Raw genomic sequence first — 22612 nt, 5'->3', positions numbered from 1 at the left:
GGTGTAATATAGTGTTGTACTGTGTGTGAGAGGGAGCAGAAATGTTTCAGGAATCACTATTAGGGAGCATTCACCCTTGAGGAATCTCAGGTTGTCCTTGTAACAATACCCATCACACCCCCTCCCTCATATTCCATTCCCCCTCCAACTATAGCGCTCAATCCCCCCTTCTCCACCCGCCTCCCCTTCCTACATGCCTTCCTTTATGCCTGCAGATAGTGACCATATTGGAGAAGGGTTGGATTGGCTGCGCTTCTATGAGCGGCAGCCAGCTGCAGTGCATGTGTAATCTATGCGTTTCGTTTGATTGATCCATGTGTGGGATGCTTCATTCTGTGTAGAGACAATGAGCTGATTTCGTCTAGAGAGGGAAAACGCTAAAAGGTTGAGGAATTAATTGATTTATGAACAGAAAAAGGTCGGTACTAACCTCTCTTTCTTGTCCCATGGAGGATTTCGTACCAATCCCGCGCTAAAGGCGCGAAATTATTCCGGTCACGTCGCGCGCTGAAAGCGGGCTGTCCTGGAGCTTTGGTGCTCTGTGCACGCGAGAGATAGCGCAGCGCGCGGACACCTGCAGTAGAATGTAGCGGGAATTCCCCTCCTAAACCGGCGCAAGGAGGTAAGTAAAAAAAAGTACTAAACCATTTACATTATGTTTATAATTCTATATAGGTTATAGGCTGCCGTTAGCCTTCCGCGATGTTATCCTCTACATATATGTATATACTGCATCTTGAGAGTTCATTTATCTATTGAAGGATAATTTGTTTGTTTTAGACATTGATACAAGAGAAGTTGGAAGAAATTGTTGAATTGAAACATTTTGAATTATGCAACATTAACACACATGTTGCAGTTCAGGCCACATGGCAAGGACGCAGAGTCGTTAGAAGTGTGCGATCAGCCCAGAGGGTCGGGAAGAGACGTCCATAGAGCGTCATTACCAGCTCAGTAGTTTTTATGGATGCTTTGGAACGACAAATAAACATAAGTCGCCAAGTGCATAGTTGTTACTGTGTATGCTGTAACACATGGTCTAGTTTTTTTTGTATGCTTCATTGTGGCAAGTAGGCTAAATGTTAGACTACTATTGAGGCATATTGTCATTGCAAACACCACATAGCAGGGGTATTTAAAAAAAAAAAAAAAATGTAATTCATTCCATGAATGCATTTTGTTTAAGTTTGTCCCAGAAAGGCAAAATTAAGGAAGATGAGAGAAGAGCCATGTTACAGCATAGACTAGATGGACTAGTAGCACTCAGTCTAAAGAGTCCTTTAGGTAGTCAGTTGCACTACTGTAGTAAAACAGCTTTGTTTTCATGCAGTCTGCATCCATTTATCACCTAAATGTATGGAGTACTATCAGACAATCACACGTCCATATTATATCCCTGCCCTATAGGCTGCCTACTATACAGCCCTAATCAAAAGTTTAGACACACCTACACATTCCAGGGGGGAGGGGGGAGGGGGGGTATTTTTATTTTTTCAAAATTCTTGAATAATAGTGAATACATAACACATAACACATGGAATCATGTGGAAAACAGAAAGTGTTAAACAAATCAAAATATATTTTATATTTGAAAGTCTTCAAAGTAGCCACCCTTTGCATGATGACAGCTTTGCACACTCTTGGCATTCTCTCAACCAGCTTCATGAGATAGTCACCTGGAATGCATTTCAATTAACCTGTTGAGTGTAGGGGGCAGTGTTTTGATGTTTGGATGAAAAACGTACCCAGATGAAACTGCCTATTTCTCAGGCCCAGAATCTAGAATATGCATAAATTGTCAGATTAGGATAAAAAACACTCAACTTTCCAAAACTGTCAAAATATTGTCTGTGACTATAACATAACTGATATTGCAGGCGAAAACCTGAGGGAAATCCAACCAGGAAGTGCCTAAGAGAAACAAATCTCCCTGTTCCATTGCATGCCTTCCCTCCATTTAAAGGGATATCAACCAAATTCCTTTCTCTATGGCTTCCAAATGGTGTGAACAGTCTTTAGACATAGTTTGAGGCTTTTATTCTGAAAAATGAGCGAGAACGGTCACATCACATCAGTGGATTGCTGGGTGCCAGCAGTGTTTTGCATGCGCAACAGCTTGGAGCAGACAATTTCTCTCTCTCTCCTAATGAAAAAGCTACGGTCCGGTTGAAATATTATTGATTATTTATTGTAAAGACAACCTGAGGATTGATTATAAAAAATGTTTGACATGTTTCTACGAAGTTTACGGATACTATTTGGAATTTTCGTCTGCCCCGTCGTGACCGCTCGAGCCTGTGGATTTCTGAACAAAATGCGCCAACCAAATGGAGGTATTTTGGATATAAAAATAATCTTTATGGAACAAAAGGAACATTTATTGTGTAACTGGGAGTCTCGTGAGTGCAAACATCCGAAGATCATCAAAGGTAAGCGATTAATTTTATTGCCTTTCTGACTTTCGTGACCAATCTACTTTGCTGCTAGCTGTTTGTGATGTTTTGTCTGCTGAGAGCGATGTCCTAACATAAATGCTTGGATAGCTTTTGCTGTAAAGCTTTTTTGAAATCTGACACACCAGGTGGATTAACAACAAACTAAGCTGTGTTTTGCTATATTAAATTACATTTTAATTTGGCGCTCTGCAATTCAGAGGATGTTGACGAAAATGATCCCGCCTACGGGATGGGTGCGCCAAGAAGTTAACAGGTGTGCCTTGTTCATAGTTAATTTGTGGAATTTCTTTCCTTCTTAATGCGTTTGAGCCAATCAGTTGTGTTGTGACAAGTTAAGGGTGTTATACAGAAGATAGCCCTATTTGGTAAAAGACCAAGTCCATATTATGGCAAGAACAGCTCAAATAAGCAAAGAGAAACAACAGTCCATCATTACTTTAAGACATGAAGGTCAGTCAATCTGGAAAATGTCAGGAACTTTGAAAGTTTCTTCAAGTGCAGTGTCAAAAGCCATCAAGCGCTATGATGAAACTGGCTCTCATGAGGACCTCCACAGGAAAGGAAGACCCAGAGTTACCTCTGTTGCAGAGGATAAGTTCATTAACTGCACCTCAGAATGCAGCCCAAATAAATACTTCGCAGAGTACAAGTAACAGACATATCTCAACATCAACTGTTCAGAGGGGACTGCGTGAATCAGTCCTTCATGGTCTAATTGCTGCAAAGAAACCGCTATTAAATACACCAATAAGAAGAAGAGACTTGCTTGGGCCAAAAAACACGAGCAATGGACTGGACCGTGGAAATATGTACTTTAATATGGTGAGTCCAAATATGAGATTTTTGGTTCCAACTGCCATGTCTTTGTGAGACGCAGAGTAGGTGAACGGATGATCTCAGCATGTGTGGTTCCCACTGTGAAGCATGGAGGAGGAGGAGGTGTGATGGTGTGGGGGTGCTTTGCTGGTGACACTGTCTGTGATTTATTTAGAATTCAAGGCACAATTAACCAGCATGGCTAGCCATCCCATCTGGTTTGCGCTTAGTGGGACTATCATTTGTTTTTCAACAGAAAAATTACTCAACAAACCTCCAGGCTGTGTAAGGGCTATTTGACCAAGGAGAGTGATGGAGTGCTGCATCAGATGACTGGGCTTCCACAATCACCCAACCTCAACCCAATTGAGATTGTTTGGGATAAGTTGGCCGGCAGAGTGAAGGACAAGCAGCCAACAAGTGTTCAGCATATGTGGGAACTATTTCAACTGTTGGAAAAGCATTCCAGGCGAAGCTGGTTGAGAGAATGCTGGGAGTGTGCAAAGCTGTCCTCAAAGCAAAGGGTGCATACTTTTAAAATCTAAAATATATTTTGATTTGTTTAATACTTTTTTGGTTACTACATGATTCCATATGTGTTATTTCATAGTTTTGATGTCGTCACTATTAAGCTGCAATGTAGAAAATAGTCAAAATAAAGACAACCTCTTGAAGGAGTAGGTGTGTCCAAACTTTGGACTAGCACTGTATGTATGTGTTTATATAGGCCTAAGCTACTATATAAACTTCTATAGCATCTGAGTGTTTTGTTTCAGAACCAGCCTATGGATTACTAGAATAAAGTATCTCTATAACCGATAGGCCTACTGTTATCAAAGAGGCTGTGTAGTCACACAGTATTTTACATTGCCTGTGTATTTGTATGCAATCAGTTGTGTGTTATGGGAGCTGCTTTTCTCCTCATTCCTATTGTAGCTTGGGGAGTCCCTGTTGTGAAACCCAAAGGGATTGTCTCAAAAAAACAATTCCCATTCCACTCACATTTTTTTTGTGGCTCCCCCCTCTTGACGGCAGAGAAAAACGTGAGTTTTAATGTTAATTTTCTGCAATTCTACACGTTTAGCCATGGGGCAGGCATAGAGAATATTTTGCAGGTTTTCTGCAGTTCTACACATTTTTCCATGGGGCAGAGATAATGTTTTAAAGCTAATTTCCCGCTATTCTACACATTTTGTCATGACTTATGTCATGGAATGATATCTGAGTGGGAGTGACTAGCAAAATCAATGGGGGCCCCCTGGAGGTCAGGGCCCCTGGGCACGTGCCCTGTGTGCCTGGTTGGCTTTTCAGCCAGGATTACTAAAAGTTTAGATAACTATCTAGACTAACTTACCAATGTAAAAATTGTTAGCTGACATGGCTAATTGAATGACTGTCAGTTACTGACAAAACAAGAGAACTACTGATGCACACCCAAATTTCGAACTTGCACCTTGAGTCTTCTACTATTCTAACGCTCAAAAGTAAGTTGAGACCCCCGCTGACTTTATAAAAATACATTTAAAAAACACTTATGACTCTTGTGCCTGGAGCCAGCCCTGTGTGTGTGCGTGTGAGAGAGAGTGCGAGCGAGAGAACGAACGTGTGTGTGCATACAATTTACAATTTTGCACACTAGAGTGTTTGTTTGGTGTTTGTCTTTCTGTGCATGATGTGGTGCACGTGTGTGTATTCATGGAGGATTTGATGGTGGATGTGGTGGGGGAATATATTTTTACAAATGTGTCACTCTACAGCTAGCTGCTGCAGTAATTGAGCGAAGCTGTCATATTTGATTTCTGTACAATGAGTCAAATATTTGCTCTCTCCTACAGTTGTTCTGTAATGCACTGAATGTTCTGATGTAGAGGTTAATACACTCACTATCCTAAGATTTCACAACATCATGAGAGTCACAATTTGCCTGGAAGTCTAGGGACATCAGAAATAAGAAAGGCTAAGAAAGGTTGTTGTTTAAGGCAGTTGTCTACGGTTAAGTCATTTGTGGTTTTGAATGTGTTCATAGAGTATGTTTTCATCTGTGTTGGTAAATCTGATGGGCTTTTGAGTTGTGAATCTGAGGGCCTACAGTACACAGACTCACTGGTTCCAGCTATTTCCTAAGACTGCTGGAGACTATTATTCTTAACAGAGTGGTTGCAGATCCAACTTTTCCTGGACCTTTCTTCCTGCCAACTAAAGGTCCGAGAGGTCTCTACAGTACGTATATATATTTTTTTGCATAGCTGCTGCTCACTCTGCTGCCGCTTCAATGATCGGACGTCTTGTCCTGTTGTAGTCTACCAACTTCGACATGTTGCACATGATCGATATGTTGTTTAATAAACTTCTTTGTCTGTTGGAACAGTAGGCTAGGCTATTGCAAACATAAGCATGACACAAACAGGCAGTCTAATTAGCAATGTCATGTTCTTTTTTCAGAAGGGAGTACATGCAGCTATTTAGGCAGCATAACAAACACAAGCAAGACACAGACATGCAGTCTAAATAATGATTTAATTACATTTTTTCATCATCATTGCAACATTGGCATGGTAGGGAGCAGAAAAGCAGTCAAAGTAATAGTGTTCTTTTTCAGGATACAATACGGCAGCATAACTATAAAGATTACATCATCGCAAATGTATGTGTGTGTTTAAAAAGCAGATTGTTTTTCCCCAATGCAATGTGTAGACTGTGCCCTGCTTATGCTGCTGCAATATCCTTGGTTACAACAGACGGAGAAAGTGGCAGGCTTCGTCCTAAATTACCCTTAGTAATATAAGGCCGAGACATAGGCTACATCATCATGTCGATCAAATTGGTTGAGGGTTCAGAAGAAGGTGAATAAAGAGAGAAACGTGAAGGGGAGGTAGAGCAGCAGATACGTAAAAACAAAATAGTGCGTAAAATAACACGTGCAGAACTTGAATCGGACCTTCAGCTCTGGGGAAAAAAAGATCCAGGGGGGCGGGACGGTTACGTACGGATCCGCGGCCTCGGCTTATTCTTCATGGCCGGATATTTAAAGTCATCCAAAACCATCGCTAATCTTTTCTCTCTCTGACTCAGAAGGTTTGAACAGGGTTGGATGAATACAAATGAATATGAAGAGGGTTCAGTTTTACACAGTTCTACTGTGCAGACTTTTCCCCTGTGTAAAGCAGTGAGGTGGCTATGTGAAATTAGAAGCACATTGCAATTAATTCACTGATCCAAGATAATGAGTGACGAGAAGAGATTTCTCCACCGCACAATAAATACATCGAGAAAGTGAGAGAGATGTGTGTGATCCAAAGCTAGATAGGATAAAAGTAAGGAGAGGGGGTGGGAGGGAGGGACACAGGAGGGACACATGAAAAGCAGACAAAATGGATAGATGGAAAGATAAATCGCCAGTGAGGTTGAGGGAGACACTAAGGAGAGATATGCCATCAAGGAGGGGGAGATCGCTGTGAAAGTGGGGAGATAAAACACAAATGTGTGTGCTTTTTTTATCCGTTCATGTGTCTGTGTGAGTGCATACGTGTGTGCGCTTGCTGTGTGTCTCCACATGTGTGTGAACGTGTGCACGTGGGTGTGTCCATGTTATGTGTGCCCGTGTGCATCCGTTCATGGGTGTGAGAGTGTGTGTGCCTGTATGCGTGTGTACATGTGTAGTATGACAAGGCCACGTGCAGGACGGTATGGTGCTGGTTTCCCTTTCCTTCTGTTGTTGAGGTCTGTCACTGCAGTGTGTTAGCCTAGCGGAGGGAGTGAGGGAGATGACAGTAGTGGCCCTCCCCTCCTGCCCAAATGACGCCCTGTCTGCAGGAGATAGATGGGATTCATTGAGCTCTAATTGCCTTCTGGAGAGATTTAACCTCATCACTTTAACCCTACTTAGGCCTCTCATATCTGTCATGTCTGTGTCTATCCTCTGTCCTTTTCTCTTTCTTTCCCTTTGCTCTAACAATGTAACCTCTCTTGATCTACCCATCTCTCTGTTCCTGTTTTTCTCTCCTTCTCCCTCTCCCCCCTCTCTCTCTCCCTTGGCTTGTTCAGGCAGATGTTGAACTGAAATGTTACTATGGGACTCTGGCGTATGGTAAAACAAAACTACACCTCCGTCCCAACACCAGCAGCCTGCTTATCTGGGACGAATTCATACATAAACACTTCCTAAAAGTGGCAAACTGTCTGCGAAAACTTTCATTTTCATGTTTGTGTGTGTCTGTGGGGGGGGGCATGGAATGACAATGGGGAAAATACCACACCTGAGTTTCAAATATTTGTGAATTTGATTCAAATACTTGATTGAGCCTGTCAACCAACAGAAAAGTAGCCTACTAAAATTGCAAACCTGCCCATCTGGCACGCCAGGTAGACTCAAGCAAAGCTCAAAGTATTTGAATACATTTTTTAAGTATTTGAAACCCAGGCCAGGTCAGAAAAATACACAGGATTTGAATGCTTTTCTTGTAAAACAGTGCAATTTCTGTGAAGCTGGTCCTCACAATTTATGAGATTGTCATGTTTTTTTCACCTAAAATGGCCATTTGTGCCCCAGACGGAACTCATTCACGCCTCATGACAGAAAGGTTTGTGACGCCACCGTTGCTTAGCACCGCTTAGCACTTAAAACCCCTCAAGTAATGTGGGAGTAATTATGGGAAAAAAAATGTATCCTAATGAATGTAATTATAATCCACTAAGTTATTGTTCAACAGCACTACATATCACATTGTGCTAGAATACACAACCTACCAGCATCATAATTTCTCTCCATGCGGCCTGCTATGTTTAAACCCTCTCCGTCATAGCTTGATTATACAGTGACTCAGTGGCGCCTGATTTGGATTCATTCTCTTTTTTAAAGAGGCTTGATTGCATTGCGGTCTTGATTGGCCTTATTGATGGGCTGGTACTTGTAATGGCTAAATGACAGACTTGGTCTCTCGGGCTGGGGATAGTTATGTGATGTGAGAAGGTTTTATAACGGATGCTAAAGCAACTTCCATTGACAACAATCTGATAAGCCGACACATGATAATGATGACACTTCCCCAGGACCCAAGGGTTACCTAGAGATCAAGGTCCTCTTCATCTATAGCTATCCTTAGGGTTCCTCTGCCTTACTGTACCAGGGCCATTTTGGACAGGATTTGGGTTCACCTCAGGCATGTGGATGTGTTGCTGGATGGGTGAGTTGTGGGCTGTTTTGTGTAGGTGTTAGGCCATCTGTGTCCGTTTGTGTGAGTAAGGCAGAGAGAGATAGTGGGAATCAAAGGCTCTTTTAAAGAGCAAGTATTAGTATTTATAAGGAAATACAAAATGTTGGTGATAGAAATTAGTAGAATTGTGATTACAGAGATTTCCATTGGAAATCTGTTTTTAATTGATATTATAGCTGATTCAGAAAGAGCTTTAAAGATCTCAATACATTGAGGAGATACTGAAAATATGGAGAGAGAAAACGAGCAAGAGAAGGTGGAGGCATGATGGATGGGAAAGAGGAGAGAAGAGGAGGAGGGTTTGGGAGTGGTCAAATGAGAGCTGGATAGAGGGAGTGAATAGGGCTCAAACATTCCCCTCAAGCGATTACACGACTCAACATCCATCTGCAACTCTATACCTCCCTCCCATTCATCACTCCTTCCCTACATCCCCCCTTTCTTTTTCTCTCTTTCTGTCTCACTCTCACTCTCAAACAGGTGGATGGGATCCAGCAGTCTTTTAAACACACAAGATGTAAGTTACCACAGATGGTTATCAATCTTCAAAGGGGAGTAGGTTTGTGTGGTTTGTTGGTGGGGATGTGGGATAGAGGACATGTTCCTGTGTGGGGGTTTGAAGCAGTGGATCGTGGGATAGGCTGTGTGTATTGGTGGCACAATATGGCGTGTGTGTGCTCGTGCGTGACGTAGCCATCTCTGAGGCAGGACGCAGTAGGCAGTGTGTGTACATGTGAGTGTGTATATCAGTGTATGGTTGGGTGGTGGGGGTGTGCATTAAGCGAACTGAGCAGAAGTGAAAATGACAGGTGGAGCGTATTCTATTATTTTACTGTCAGATTTAAATAGCATATCCCAGTAGCGCTAGCCGTAGTATGAATATTTCTATTTACTATTGATGACTGTCCAGAGAAAATAGAGTGAACTAGGCAGCTACATTTCTTTTCTCATTTGGCTTCTTTGCATTGAGCTGGCAGTAGCATGCTCTGTGTTGGGCTTGGACAGGCTGCTTTTTCTGCTAGGTGTTGGTTGGCTTCCAGGGAGGCTGCTGGCCCAGCTGGTGGCTGCTAGCGGTTAGCACTGCGGGATGAATTGAGTGGGAAAATTAAGCCTTTGATCGATTGTCTCACTGCGGACATTAGAAACACCTAAGACAGCCATGAGTCAGCAGTCTCTTCACTCTCTTCCCATCTCTCTCTCTCTAGCCCTCTTATTCTCTTTCTCTCTCTCTCGCTATCACTCTCTCTCTTTCTCCAACCCACCTCTCTCTTTCTCTGTCCCTCCCCCTTGCTCCCTCTGTCTGTCAGTACCCATCTATCAATACACTTTATCACTATATTTTCACTCTCGATTTAGTGGTGGTCTCTGTCCTTTTGCAGATGTCACACCATTTTGTCTCCCAAGGCCATTGCTGTGTGTGTGTGTGTGTGTGTGTGTCTTAATGAGAACCTGTCACATTGACAGCCGGATCTGTTTATAGATTTGCCTCCTGTGACAGTGGAACTATAGGAGCTTGACTAGCTGTCAGTCAACTCTCACCTATACCATAGCAACAGAGCCCCATAACTGTAGTAGATGGAGCAGAGTTCTCGCTCTGGTTAGAGTGACACACCTCTACTTAGGACCAATAAATACTGTGTTTTGTGTTTATTTGTTAAATCTGTCAACAAGACAGTGTGCACTTAATTATATTATAAGTTCTAAAACAATGTTTCTATCTGCTGGTTGAGGCTAGTAGTTTGATCAAATTGAACGTCATGAGCTCGATAGCCATAAGCAAGGTCTATTGGTTGCCTGCTAGGTGAGGTGGTAGAACTTGCTGTCTTTCTGAGAACAATGATGTGTGACTGGTGCAAAGTTTGTTCCAGTCACAAATCAATCTGAACAGAGTCAAACTAATGAAGAGGGCACAGAGGAACACACAAGGCTCTCATGTCACCCCCTGAGTCCAAATTAAGCTTCTGAATGGGTAATGAGAGGCCTGGGATCTTATTGGTTCCTTTGACTTTGGCCAAATCAGTTGATTGATTGCTTGTTTTTTGTTAGGAGTTTTTGCTCCTGGTTGGGGAGATGTGCTGGATCTGCCATCAAACTTTAATGACCTCAGGGACTAGCATTTTCCCCTCGTTTCTCCTCTATTTGGGTTGTTGTTAAATAGAACATGAGGCTGGTTGTCTTCATCTCTTCCCCTATCCCCTCCATCTCTGTCTGGCCTGTCAATCACATGCCTGCTGGGCATTGTGTCTGTGGTGTGTCACCTTGCTTCCAGCTGTACTGTTCACTGTTTACTGCATACTTGGCTGGCCAAATAACACACACAGGCGAGTGCATTAGTATTTTATTAGGATTCCCAATCAGCTGCTGCCAAGGCAGCGGCTACTCTTCGTGTGGTCCAAAAAGGAAACAAAACACAACAAATATAATACATCGCTCTGGTGATATCACATACATTATCGAGCATTTAACACATACTGTATAGTTCAAATTATGACTTTTATAACGGCACCGGGTGAGACCCAAATGCAGACACAGGACACAGATGGTTCGAGTCTCTGAAATGTATTAAACAACAAGGGGCAGGCAAGAGGCAGGTCGAGGACAGGCAAAAGTTAATAAACCAGAGTTCAAACGGTACAAGGCGGCAGGCAGGCTCGAGATCAGGGCAGGCTGAGTGGTCAGGCAGGCGGGCTTAGTGTTAGGGCAGGCAAGAGGTCAGAAACGGGAGGACTAGAAAAACGGAGACTAGGAAAAACCAGGAGCTCGGAAAAGCACACTGGTACGCTTGACAAGACAAGACGAACTGGCAACAGACAAACAGAGAACACAGGAATAAATACACTGGGAATAATGGGCAAGATTGGTGACACCTGGACAGGGGTGGAGACAATCACAAATACATGTGAAACAGATCAGGGTGTGACACTTTTAGCACTCGGTGGTCTATACTAACTTCCTATGAGAATAGGCTTTAGGTAAGGCAGATGAACCTGTAGCTATATTACTTCCACATCATCTGACATGAGATCGTCTCTCAGCCTAACAGGAATATTACTCTGGACATGTATAGCATATACACCTCCTCCATTTGCATTCCTATCTTTTCTGTATATGCTATAACCATGTATAGCTGCTACTGCATCATCAAAGGAATTATTTATGTGTGTTTCAGAGATGGTCAGAATATGAATGTTTTCTGATGTTAGTAAGATGTCAATTTCATGAACCTTGTTTCTCAGGCTACATACACTCAAAAGTTTGGGGTCACTTAGAAATTTCCTTGTTTTTGAAAGAAAAGTCCATTTTTTTGTTCATTAAAATAACATCAAATTGATCAGAAATACAGTGTAGATGTTGTTAATGTTGTAAATGACAATTGTAGCTGGAAACGGCTGATTTTAATGGAATATCTACATAGGTGTACAGAGAGGCCCATTATCAGCAACCATCAGTCCTGTGTTCCAATTCCAATAATCCAAGTTGATCATTTAAAAGGCTAATTGATAATTAGAAAACCCTGTTGCAATTATGTTAGCACAGCTGAAAACTGGTGTTCTGATTAAAGAGGCAATAAAACTGGCCTTTAGACTAGTTGAGTATCTGGAGCATCAACATTTGTGAATTCGATTACAGGCTCAAAATGGCCAGAAACAAATAACTTTCTTCTCAAACTCGTCAGTCTATTCTTGTTCTGAGAAATTAAAGCTATTCCATGCGATAAATTGCCAAGAAACTGAAGATCTCGTACAACGCTGTGTACAACTCCCTTCACAGAACTGGCTCTAACCAGAATAGAAAGTACATTAGTGTCTAGTTTGAGAAACAGACGCTTCATTAGTCCTCAACTGGCAACTTCATTAAATCGCACCCGCAAAACACCAGTCTCAACGTCAACAGTGAAGAGGCGTCTCCGGGATGCTGGCCTTCTAGTTCTTCTGTCCAGTGTCTGTGTTCTTTTGCCCATCTTAATCTTTTATTTTTATTGGCCGGTCTGAGATATGGCTTTTTCTTTGCAACTAGTGAAAAGATTAATCCATTGTTCTCTGTCAACCTCTTTTACTTCCATTTTTTTCTCCCTGCCATTTCTCAACACCATCTATCTCTCTCTCTCTCTCTGGCTCTGCCTCTTGGTACTCTCTTCACCCTCTCGCCTCTTGTCAAAAGGAATAACTTGAGTTTACCTCTCCTTACATTTTTACATTGTTACATTTTTTTGTCATTTAGCAGACACTCTTACAGTTAGTGCATTCATCTTAAAATAGCTAGGTGGAACAACCACATATCACAGTCATAGTAAGTACATTTTTCCTCAATAAAGTAGCTATCAGCAAAGTCAGAGCTAGTAAGCGGGAAAAGAGTCAAGTACGAGTGTTCGTTTACGAAAGTGTTTTTTTGGAGGGGAGGGAGTGCTTTGAGTGCTCGGTTGGGGTGTAAGGTTTGAGCATAGGTAGGGAGGGGCAGTTCCTCTTGCTGCTCCGTAGGCAAGTACCATGATCTTGTAGTGGATTCGAGCTTCAACTGGAAGCCAGTGGAGTGTGGTGTGTGTGGGGAGAACTGCATCCCATCAAACACTTTTGTATCAAACAGCAGCGACAAGCCATGGTTCACTGGTGAGCTCAGGGCTCTCCAGTGCAAAAGTGGAAGCCCGCAGGGCTCTCTGCTCTGCCAGAGAGGAAGACCACAGGAGAAAGACCGGGGACCTCTACAGAGAGGCCAAGAAAAAGCTACTCTCAGGAATTAAGGCAGCCAAACAGCAGTACAAAGTCAGGCTACAGCAATAGTTCTCCAGCAACGACTGCTTGTTTGTCTGGAAAGGACTAAAACAAATGACCAACTACAAACCAAAAGCTCTGACGGCAGATGACCCCTCACTGCTGAATAAACTAAACCAGTTTTACTGCAGATTTGACTCACAATGTCTCCTCAATCACCAAGACAATACCCCCCCCCCCACCCCCCACCTCCCTCTCCTTGCTACTTCCGCCTCTCACCCATCTACTCAATCCCACCCCTCCCTTCCCCATACCTCTTCAGGCTCCTCTCTACTCTACCCCTCTGCCATCCCAGGTCCCCGCCATCCTGTCCCAGGCTGCCCTCCCCTTCCCCCACCCCTTTAGGAAACAGAACAGCAGGAACGCTGCCAGCCACACTTAAAGGTGCAATATGCAGAAATCGCTCTGCCATTTCCTGTTGCTAAAATGCTAATAGTTTGCCCAATTTCAGTTTATCTAAACCGCTGTGAAAAAACGCTTTATCTAAACCGCTATATTTTCAATGACCAAAAATATTGTATTTTCAGCTGTTTGAAGCTGGTGTACAAAACCAACTTTAAATTATGAATATTTTTTTAACCAGGCAAGTTCGTTAAGAACAAATTCTTATTTAAGTTACATATTGCAGCTTTAAGCACTGCGCTGACCAGCTCTCCCCTCTTTTCAATTATATATTCACGACTACAGACCTGTAGTGCTCACCTCAGTCAGTCATCATGAAAACCTTTGCGTGCCTGGTACTGTCCAATCTAAAAACCATCACTGACGCCTCCCTCGACCCACTGCAGTTTGCCTACAGAGCTAACAGGTCTGTGGACGACGCTGTCAACATGGGCCTACAAGACATCCTCAAACACCTCGATAACCCAAAGACATATGCAAGGATAATGTGTGTGGACTTTAGCTCTGCATTCAATACCATCATCCCAGAATTTCTACAAGACAAACTCTCCCAGCTGAATGTGTCCAGATCAACCTGTCAGTGGATCACTGACTTCCTGACCAAAAGGACGCAACACCTGAAGCTGGGAAATCACCTTTCGAACTCTTTATCCCTCAGCACAGAGCGCCGCAAGGGTGCTTGCTCTCACCTCTACTCTAGACTACACTAATGATTGCACCTCCAATAATACATCAGTCAAACTACCCAAGTTTGCAGATGACACCACCAGAGGTGGGACCAAATAACACTTTTTTCGAGTCTCAAACAAGTCTCAAGTCACATGGTCCAAGTCTCAAGTCACAAGGATAAGTCTCAAGTCGAGTCACAAGCAGAACAGGTCAAGTCTCCAGTCACGTCCATGTCATGCATTCTAAGAACAAGTCAAGTCAGGTTTTTGTCAAGTCAAGTAAAAAATGCATATACAGTGGGGAGAACAAGTATTTGATACACTTTGCAGGTTTTCCTACTTACAAAGCATGTAGACGTCTGTAATTGTTTATCATAGGTACACTTCAACTGTGAGATATGGAATCTAAAACAAAAATCCAGAAAATCACATTGTATGATTTTTAAGTAATTAATTTGCATTTTATTGCATGACATAAGTATTTGATACATCAGAAAAGCATAACTTAATATTTGGTACAGAAACCTTTGTTTGCAATTACAGAGATCATACGTTTCCTGTAGTTCTTGACCAGGTTTACACACACTGCGGCAGGGATTTTGGCCCACTCCTCCAAACAGACCTTCTCCAGATCCTTCAGGTTTCGGGGCTGTCGCTGGGCAATACGGACTTTCAGCTCCCTCCAAAGATTTTCTATTGGGTTCAGGTCTGGAGACTGGCTAGGCCACTCCAGGACCTTGAGATGCTTCTTACGGAGCCACTCCTTAGTTGCCCTGGCTGTGTGTTCCGGGTCGTTGTCGTGCTGGAAGACCCAGCCACGACCCATCTTCAATGCTCTTACTGAGGGAAGGAGGTTGTTGGCCAAGATCTCGCGATACATGGCCTCACCCATCCTCCCCTCAATACTGTGCAGTCGTCCTGTCCCCTTTGCAGAAAAGCATCCCCAAAGAATGATGTTTCCACCTCCATGCTTCACGGTTGGGATGGTGTTCTTGGGGTCCTTCTTCTTCCTCCAAACACAGCAAGTGGAGTTTAGACCATAAAGCTCTATTTTTGTCTCATCAGACCACATGACCTTCTCCCATTCCTCCTCTGGATCATCCAGATGGTCATTGGCAAACTTCAGACGGGCCTGGACATGCGCTGGCTTGAGCAGGGGGACCTTGCGTGCGCTGCAGGATTTTAATCCATGACGGCGTAGTGTGTTACTAATGGTTTTCTTTGAGACTGTGGTCCCAGCTCTCTTCAGGTCATTGACCAGGTCCTGCCATATAGTTCTGGGCTGATCCCTCACCTTCCTCATGGTCATTGATGCCCCACGAGGAGAGATCTTGCATGGAGCCCCAGACCGAGGGTGATTGACCGTCATCTTGAACTTCTTCCATTTTCTAATAATTGCACCAACAGTTGTTGCCTTCTCACCAAGCTACTTGCCTATTGTCCTGTAGCCCATCCCAGCCTTGTGCAGGTCTACAATTTTATCCCTGATGCTCTCTGGTATTGGCCATTGCGGAGAGGTTGGAGTCTGTTTGATTGAGTGTGTGGACAGGTGTCTTTTTATACAGGTAACGAGTTCAAACGGGTGCAGTTAAACAGGTAATGAGTGGAGAACAGGAGGGCTTCTTAAAGAAAAACAAACAGGTCTGTGAGAGCCGTAATTCTTACTGGTTGGTAGGTGATCAAATACTTACTGTATGTCATGCAATACAATTAAAATTAATTACTTAAAAATCATACAATGTGATTTTCTGGATTTTTGTTGAAGTGTACATATGATAAAAATTACAGACCTCTACATGCTTTGTAAGTAGGAGAACCTGCAAAATCGGCAGTGTATCAAATACTTGTTCTCCCCACTGTATATACAGTTGAAGTCGGAAGTTTACATACACTTAGGTTGGAGTCATTAAAACTCGTTTTTCAACCACTCCACAAATTCCTTGTTAACAAACTATAGTTTTGGCAAGTCGGTTAGGACATCTACTTTGTGCATGACAAGTAATTTTTCCAACAATATTTTGTAATATATGGCGCATTCAAAATTGGATCACCAAGACCTGTAAATAAATGAGCACTTCAACCTGCCTCGCCTTCTGCTGATGTCATACCCTGACTGCTATAAAGTCCATATTTTACAAATACATAATCATAATGTATTAGCCAAAATAAAACTACTTGGCCCCTCCCAGGACCATACAATTACCCAATTGGCAATTAAACAATAAACTGGTTCTACAATGAAAAAAGGCAATTTTCACAACCATTGTTACATTGGTATATACGTCTTAATCAGACTTAATAATATTTAGGCAATACATTTCTCTTATTCAACGTACTGACTCCTGCGTGGCGCGCAGGCTACGTAGCTTGAGCACTGGGGTGCGCCCTCCTATTACATACAGTGCCTTGCAAAAGTATTCACCCCCCTTGGCGTTTTTCCTATTTTGTTGTATTTTGTCATTTAAATAGATTTTTATTTGGATTTCATGTGATGGACATACACAAAATAGTCCAAATTGGTGATGTGAAATGGAAAAAAATTACTTGTTTCAAAAATTCTGAAAAAAATAAATGCGGAAAAGTTGTGCGTGCATATGTATCTACCCCCTTTGCTATGAAGCTCCTAAATAAGATCTGGTGCAACCAATTATCTTCAGAAGTCACATAATTATTTAGATTGCACACAGGTGGACTTTATTTAAGTGTCACATGATCTCAGTATATATACACCTGTTCTGAAAGGCCCCAGAGTCTGCAACACCACTAAGCAAGTGGCACCACCAAACAAGTGGCACCATGAAGACCAAGGAGCTCTCCAAACAGGTCAGGGACAAATTTGTGGAGAAATACAGATCAGGGTTGGGTTATAAAAAAATATCAGAAACTTTGAACATCCCACTGAGCAGCATTAAATCCATTATTAAAAAATGGAATCAATATGGCACAAGAACAAACCTGCCAAGAGATGGCCGCCCACCAATACTCACGGACCAGGCAAAGAAGGCATTAATCAGAGAGGCAACAAAGAGACCAAAGATAACCCTGAAGGAGCTGCAAAGCGCTACAGCAGAGATTGGAGTATCTGTCCACAGGACCACTTTAAGCCGTGCACTCCACAGAGCTGGGCTTTACAGAAGAGTGGCCAGAAAAAAATAAGCAAACATGTTTGGTGTTCCCCAAAAGACATGTGGGAGACTCCCCAAACATATGCAAGAAGGTACTCTGGTCAGATGAGACTGAAATTGAAATGTTTGGTCATCAAGGAAAACGCAATGTGTGGCACAAACCCAACACCTCTCGTCACCCTGGGGGATGTTTTTCATTGGCAGGGACTGGGAAACTGGTCAGAATTGAAGCAATGATGGATGCCGCTAAATACAGGGAAATTCTTGAGGGAAACCTGTTTGTCTTTCAGAGAATGGAGACAAGGACTGAGGTTCACCTTCCAGCAGGACAATGACCCTAAGCATACTGCTAAAGCAACACCCGAGTGGTTTCAGGGGAAACATTTGAATGTCTTGGAATTGGCCTAGTCAAAGCCCAGACCTCAATCCAATTGAGAATCTGTGGTATGACTTAAGGATTGCTGTACACCACCAGAACACATCCGACTTGAAGGAGCTGGAGCAGTTGAAGAATGGCTAAGAAGAATGGCTAAAAATCCCAGTGGCTAGATGTGCCAAGCTTATAGAGACATACCCCAAGAGCCTTGCAAAAGGTGGCTCTACAAAGTATTGACTTTGGGGAGTGAATAGTTATGCATGCTAAATTTTCCGGGTTTTTTTTGTGTTATTTCTTGTTTGTTTCACAATAAAAAATATTTTGTATCTTCAAAGTAGTAGGCATGTTGTGTAAATCAAATGATACAAACCCCACAAATCTATTTTAATTCCAGGTTGTAAGGCAACAAAATAGGAAAAATGCCAAGGGAGGTGAATACTTTCACAAACCACTGTACAAACAGAGTGACTGAGACATAGGACACAACCACACAGAACTCTGACATAGCCCTGAAAATATGAACAAAGGATACCATACATTGAATTTAATAAACAGAACTTCTACCTCATGAGTCTTGCAAGCATCGAAGTGCACAATAAACATTGTGCCCACTCAGAGGGTAAGAAATAGTAGGCTAAATTAAAATGTATCTTATCACACATTAAACAAGTGTTGCAATAAACAGTACTGGGAAGGAATGATGGCATGCTAGTAGGCCTATGCTAGCAATTGTTGATTGATGCCCAATTGCTCGTAAGCTTGCAAAGTAAAAACTTAATATTCTTGATTTGCTAAACATTTTTTTGGAGCTGCATATTTATTTATTATGTCAATTCTCTCTCCCTACAATTTGACGTTTGCGCTGCACCTGATCCTATAACTGTACAGTAAATCAGCAAACTGCTGACCAGTGTTGATTGACAGTTTGCTGATCCAATTAAAGGGTTGAGTGTGCATTTCACTAGCTAATCTGTTGCAGTTTTTGTTGTTGCAAGGTCGATGCTGCGGCTACTGACTGCGTGGAGAGTAATCCATGGAGACAGTGTCTCAAAATGAGCGACAAAACATTACAAAACCTGGCCAGATAATTTCAGGTCATCAGTCTCAAGTCAAAGTTGAGTCCCGAGTCTTGAGGATCCAAGTCCAAGTCAAGTCTCAAGTTATTTTATTATCTACCAAACCGAGTCTCAAGTCATCAAATTTGTGACTTGAGTCAGACTCGAGTCTCTTGAGTCAGACTGGTTGGTCTCATCACCGACAGCAAGTCCATGTACCATGGAGAGGTCGACCGGCAGGTGGCCTGGTGCAGTCACAATAAACCTGGAATTCAACACAGAAAAAAACAAGGAGATGTTGGTTGACTTCAGAAAACTCTTTCAAATTCCTTGGGACCATCATCGCCCACAACCTCAAGTGGGAGGACAACATCACAGTGGTCACCAAGAAAGTACACCAGTGTATGTACTAATTCCTGCAGCTGAAAAAAACTCAAATCTCCCATTCAATCCTGGTTCAGTTTTATGCATCAATTGTTGAGTCCATCACCACCTGGTTTGGGTCTGCGCCTGCAGGAAAGGTCATTGTCGATCCCTCCCACCCCGGTCACTACCACCTCCAAAAATTCCCTTCTGCCAGGCGTTTCAGGTCACTTATGACCAAAACCTCCCACCACCTGAAAAGTTTCTTCCCCCGGGCTGTGGCCCTCATCAACCAGCCATCTGGCCCATAGAGACTAAAGAATTATGCTGTGGCCCTCATCAACCAGCCATCTGGCCCATAGAGACTAAAGGATTATGCTGTGGCCCTCATCAACCAGCCATCTGGCCCATAGAGACTAAATAATTATGCTGTGGCCCTCATCAACCAGCCATCTGGCCCATAGAGACTAAAGAATTATGCTGTGGCCCTCATCAACCAGCCATCTGGCCCATAGAGACTAAAGAATTATGCTGTGGCCCTCATCAACCAGCCATCTGGCCCATAAAGACTAAAGAATTATGCTGTGGCCCTCACCAACCAGCCATCTGGCCCTTAGAGACTAAAGAATTATGCTGTGGCCCTCATCAACCAGCCATCTGGCCCATAGAGACTAAAGAATGATGCACTCTATGCTGCACACTGTATCAAGCCATCTCTGAACTACACACAAAATAACTGCACTATACAGCATTTACACTCTGTTTGTCTCTCTGCATTTAGATATATTCATACTGATACTGTAAATGTGTACATCCACTGTATATAAACCGTAAACCCACTGTATATTTGTATATCTGCTCATTCCCTTATAACTTTATGCTAACTCTACCTAGTTGTAAATAATGTATGTAAACTTTGTTTAAACTTTGTCTGTATTCTGTCTCTAAATGTTGTCTGTCACAAGCAGCACCATATCACCAAGTAAAATTCTGACTATGCGTAAATGTACTCGGTGAATAAAGGTGATTCTGATCAACAATCATTGACTCATCACTTTGTCTGAACATTAGCCTGTCGATGCACTCAATTGTTTCAATTAGAATGTTTGACCTTGCTGTCAGTTCACTCATGTATGCTCCCCTCAGGCTATTAGCTTTGTTGTAGTGTAGTAACTGCAGTTAAACATGTCAGCATGACACACTCATTCTATTCCTAAACATTCAGTGTCTTTCTGCCTTCATTGTTTACATTAGATAGTCAAAAACAGCATTGTTCATTCCTGGTCCTGGGGACATTTTGTTCTAGCCCAGTACTACTACTACTAACACATAATTCAACGAATTTACTAATCATCAAGCCCTTGAATAGTTGAATCAGGTGTGTTAGTACATGGCTGGAACAAAAGCCTGCACACACTGTGGTTCCCAAGGACCAGGATTGAAGAACATTGGAAAAAACTTTAATACTTGGTGTGTCTCACACCAACTACAGAGCTTTCGCAAGAAGCCTGTTCAATAAATGGCATAGTTAAAAGTGTGCTTCTTGTATGTATAATCCATTTCTGTGTGATCAATCTTTCAATTATTGATCAACATGCTTATGTCCATCCCCAGCCTAATTTAACATGATTTGTTGATTGCCTTCAATGCATCTATATTGTATCTAAGTTTCCAATGGAGGCCATTTTATATATCTACAACCTTTATGATATTTCACACATGACCCTTGACCCTTTATACCTCCCCTTGGATCATGGAACATTCCGTTCTTGACCTTTGTCCGTAACGTTATGCGTCAGACAGATTTGTGTATTGATTAGCTTAATGTGAGGATTGTTAAAAGTAATTTAAATGTCACTTGAAAGGATAAGGATTAAAATATATTTTAGGCTATTTCTTTAGTATCACAACTGACATCTATTTTTGTCATTGGATTTTGTTTATCAACAAAATTTATTTTTTCATATCACCTTAACTATCTCTGAAGAAAATAGTTTCTGAGATAATTGACCAATGTAGTTTTCGGTTATTCTTTGAGGTGAGACAGAGTATTGATATTGAAGTTTGAAGGACTTCATGGTAAATGTTGTTGTGTTTAACCACCGTTGAGATATCTTTGTCTCTGTGATAGGGTGTGAAAACAATTGTTCTTGTCATGTTTTTATTGTCCCTCTGCGACCAAATCAATATCTCATCCGCTCACATAGTTGTCTAACCCAGTGTTTCCCAAGTCTAGTCCTCGAGTGCCCCAACAAGCACACCTGATTCAAATGGTCAACTAATCATCAAGCCCTCAATGAGTTGAATCAGGTGAGTTTGTCAGGGCTCCAACAGAAATGTGTGCTGTTGGGGATAATCAAGAACTGGAGTTGGGAAACACTGGCCATCCATTCAGCACTGTACTATAGGCCAACCTTTAAAAACGTTAAAGCAATATGTGTCATCATCGTTAGCATACTATACTGTTACAGCCTCTGCGTGCGTCCCAAATGGCACCATATTACCTACATACACTCTTAGACATTATTTTGCTATCTAGAACAAAGGGAGATGGAACCCAAAAGGGTTCTACCTGAAACCAAAAAGAGTTCAACTTGGAACCAAAAAGGAGACAAACGAAGAACCCTTTTGGAACCCTTTTTTCTAAGAGTGTAGTGCATATTGGTTATAGGGTGCCATTTAGGACTCAGAATATACAGTATGTGTCTATTATGAATGTCAAAGTCCTTTTCAAACATCATACATTTTCATAATCTTACCATCCATACAAAACGTATCTTCTTTTTTATTACATCTCCCTTCCCTTGTTCCATGGTCACAACTTTTCAAAGAGAATGTGTCTACATAAATACTAAGCCCAAGTTGCAGGCAACTTTTAAAGGTTACAACAAATCACCTCCCAGAGAGCTTACACAGTGACAGGATGTATCACAACAGAGCGACTTCATTCCAGGTGTTCTGGGGAGTGAGTGTGTGTGTTCTCTCTTGTCTCAGGCCCGTTAAATTGGCAGATCGATGATGCCTTACATTGATGTTCCAGCCACACCTCAAACACCACGGATCCCATTACTGGATTACGAGGAACAAGGTTCAACATAATTACTTTTTGTACTTTGTCTGGCTGCGGCTTTAAACTGGAGACATGATGGGAGAAGAGAGCAGAGGAGAGTCAAGTAGAGGATAGCAGAAGAGAGCGGAGAGGAGAGAGGAGAGGAGAGGCAAGTAGAGGATAGCAGAAGAGAGCGGAGAGGAGAGAGGAGAGGAGAGGAGAGGCAAGTAGAGGATAGCAGAAGAGAGCGGAGAGGAGGGCACAGGTTTGGTTACGAATGCAGCACTAGTCCGCTATAGCCTAGTTTGTTAAATAGCCTA

The 22612-nt window shown here is 42.3% G+C and overlaps 1 protein-coding gene across 1 annotated transcript in view; it reads left to right on the top strand.

The window, feature by feature from the left end:
* Nucleotides 1-243: 243 nt before the first annotated feature.
* LOC110528152 (G-protein coupled receptor 22-like) overlaps nt 244-22612 on the top strand; it is a 29220-nt gene continuing 6851 nt past the window's right edge. The window contains exon 1 of the mRNA XM_036983692.1: nt 244-622. The gene's annotated coding sequence lies outside the window, so the exon portion shown is untranslated. The remainder of the gene's footprint in view (nt 623-22612) is intronic.

Source organism: Oncorhynchus mykiss, chromosome 7, assembly GCF_013265735.2.
Source record: "Oncorhynchus mykiss isolate Arlee chromosome 7, USDA_OmykA_1.1, whole genome shotgun sequence".
NCBI lineage: Eukaryota > Metazoa > Chordata > Actinopteri > Salmoniformes > Salmonidae > Oncorhynchus > Oncorhynchus mykiss.
The sequence above is the reverse complement of the archived record's forward strand: the minus strand, read 5'-3'. Positions and strand labels throughout refer to the sequence as shown.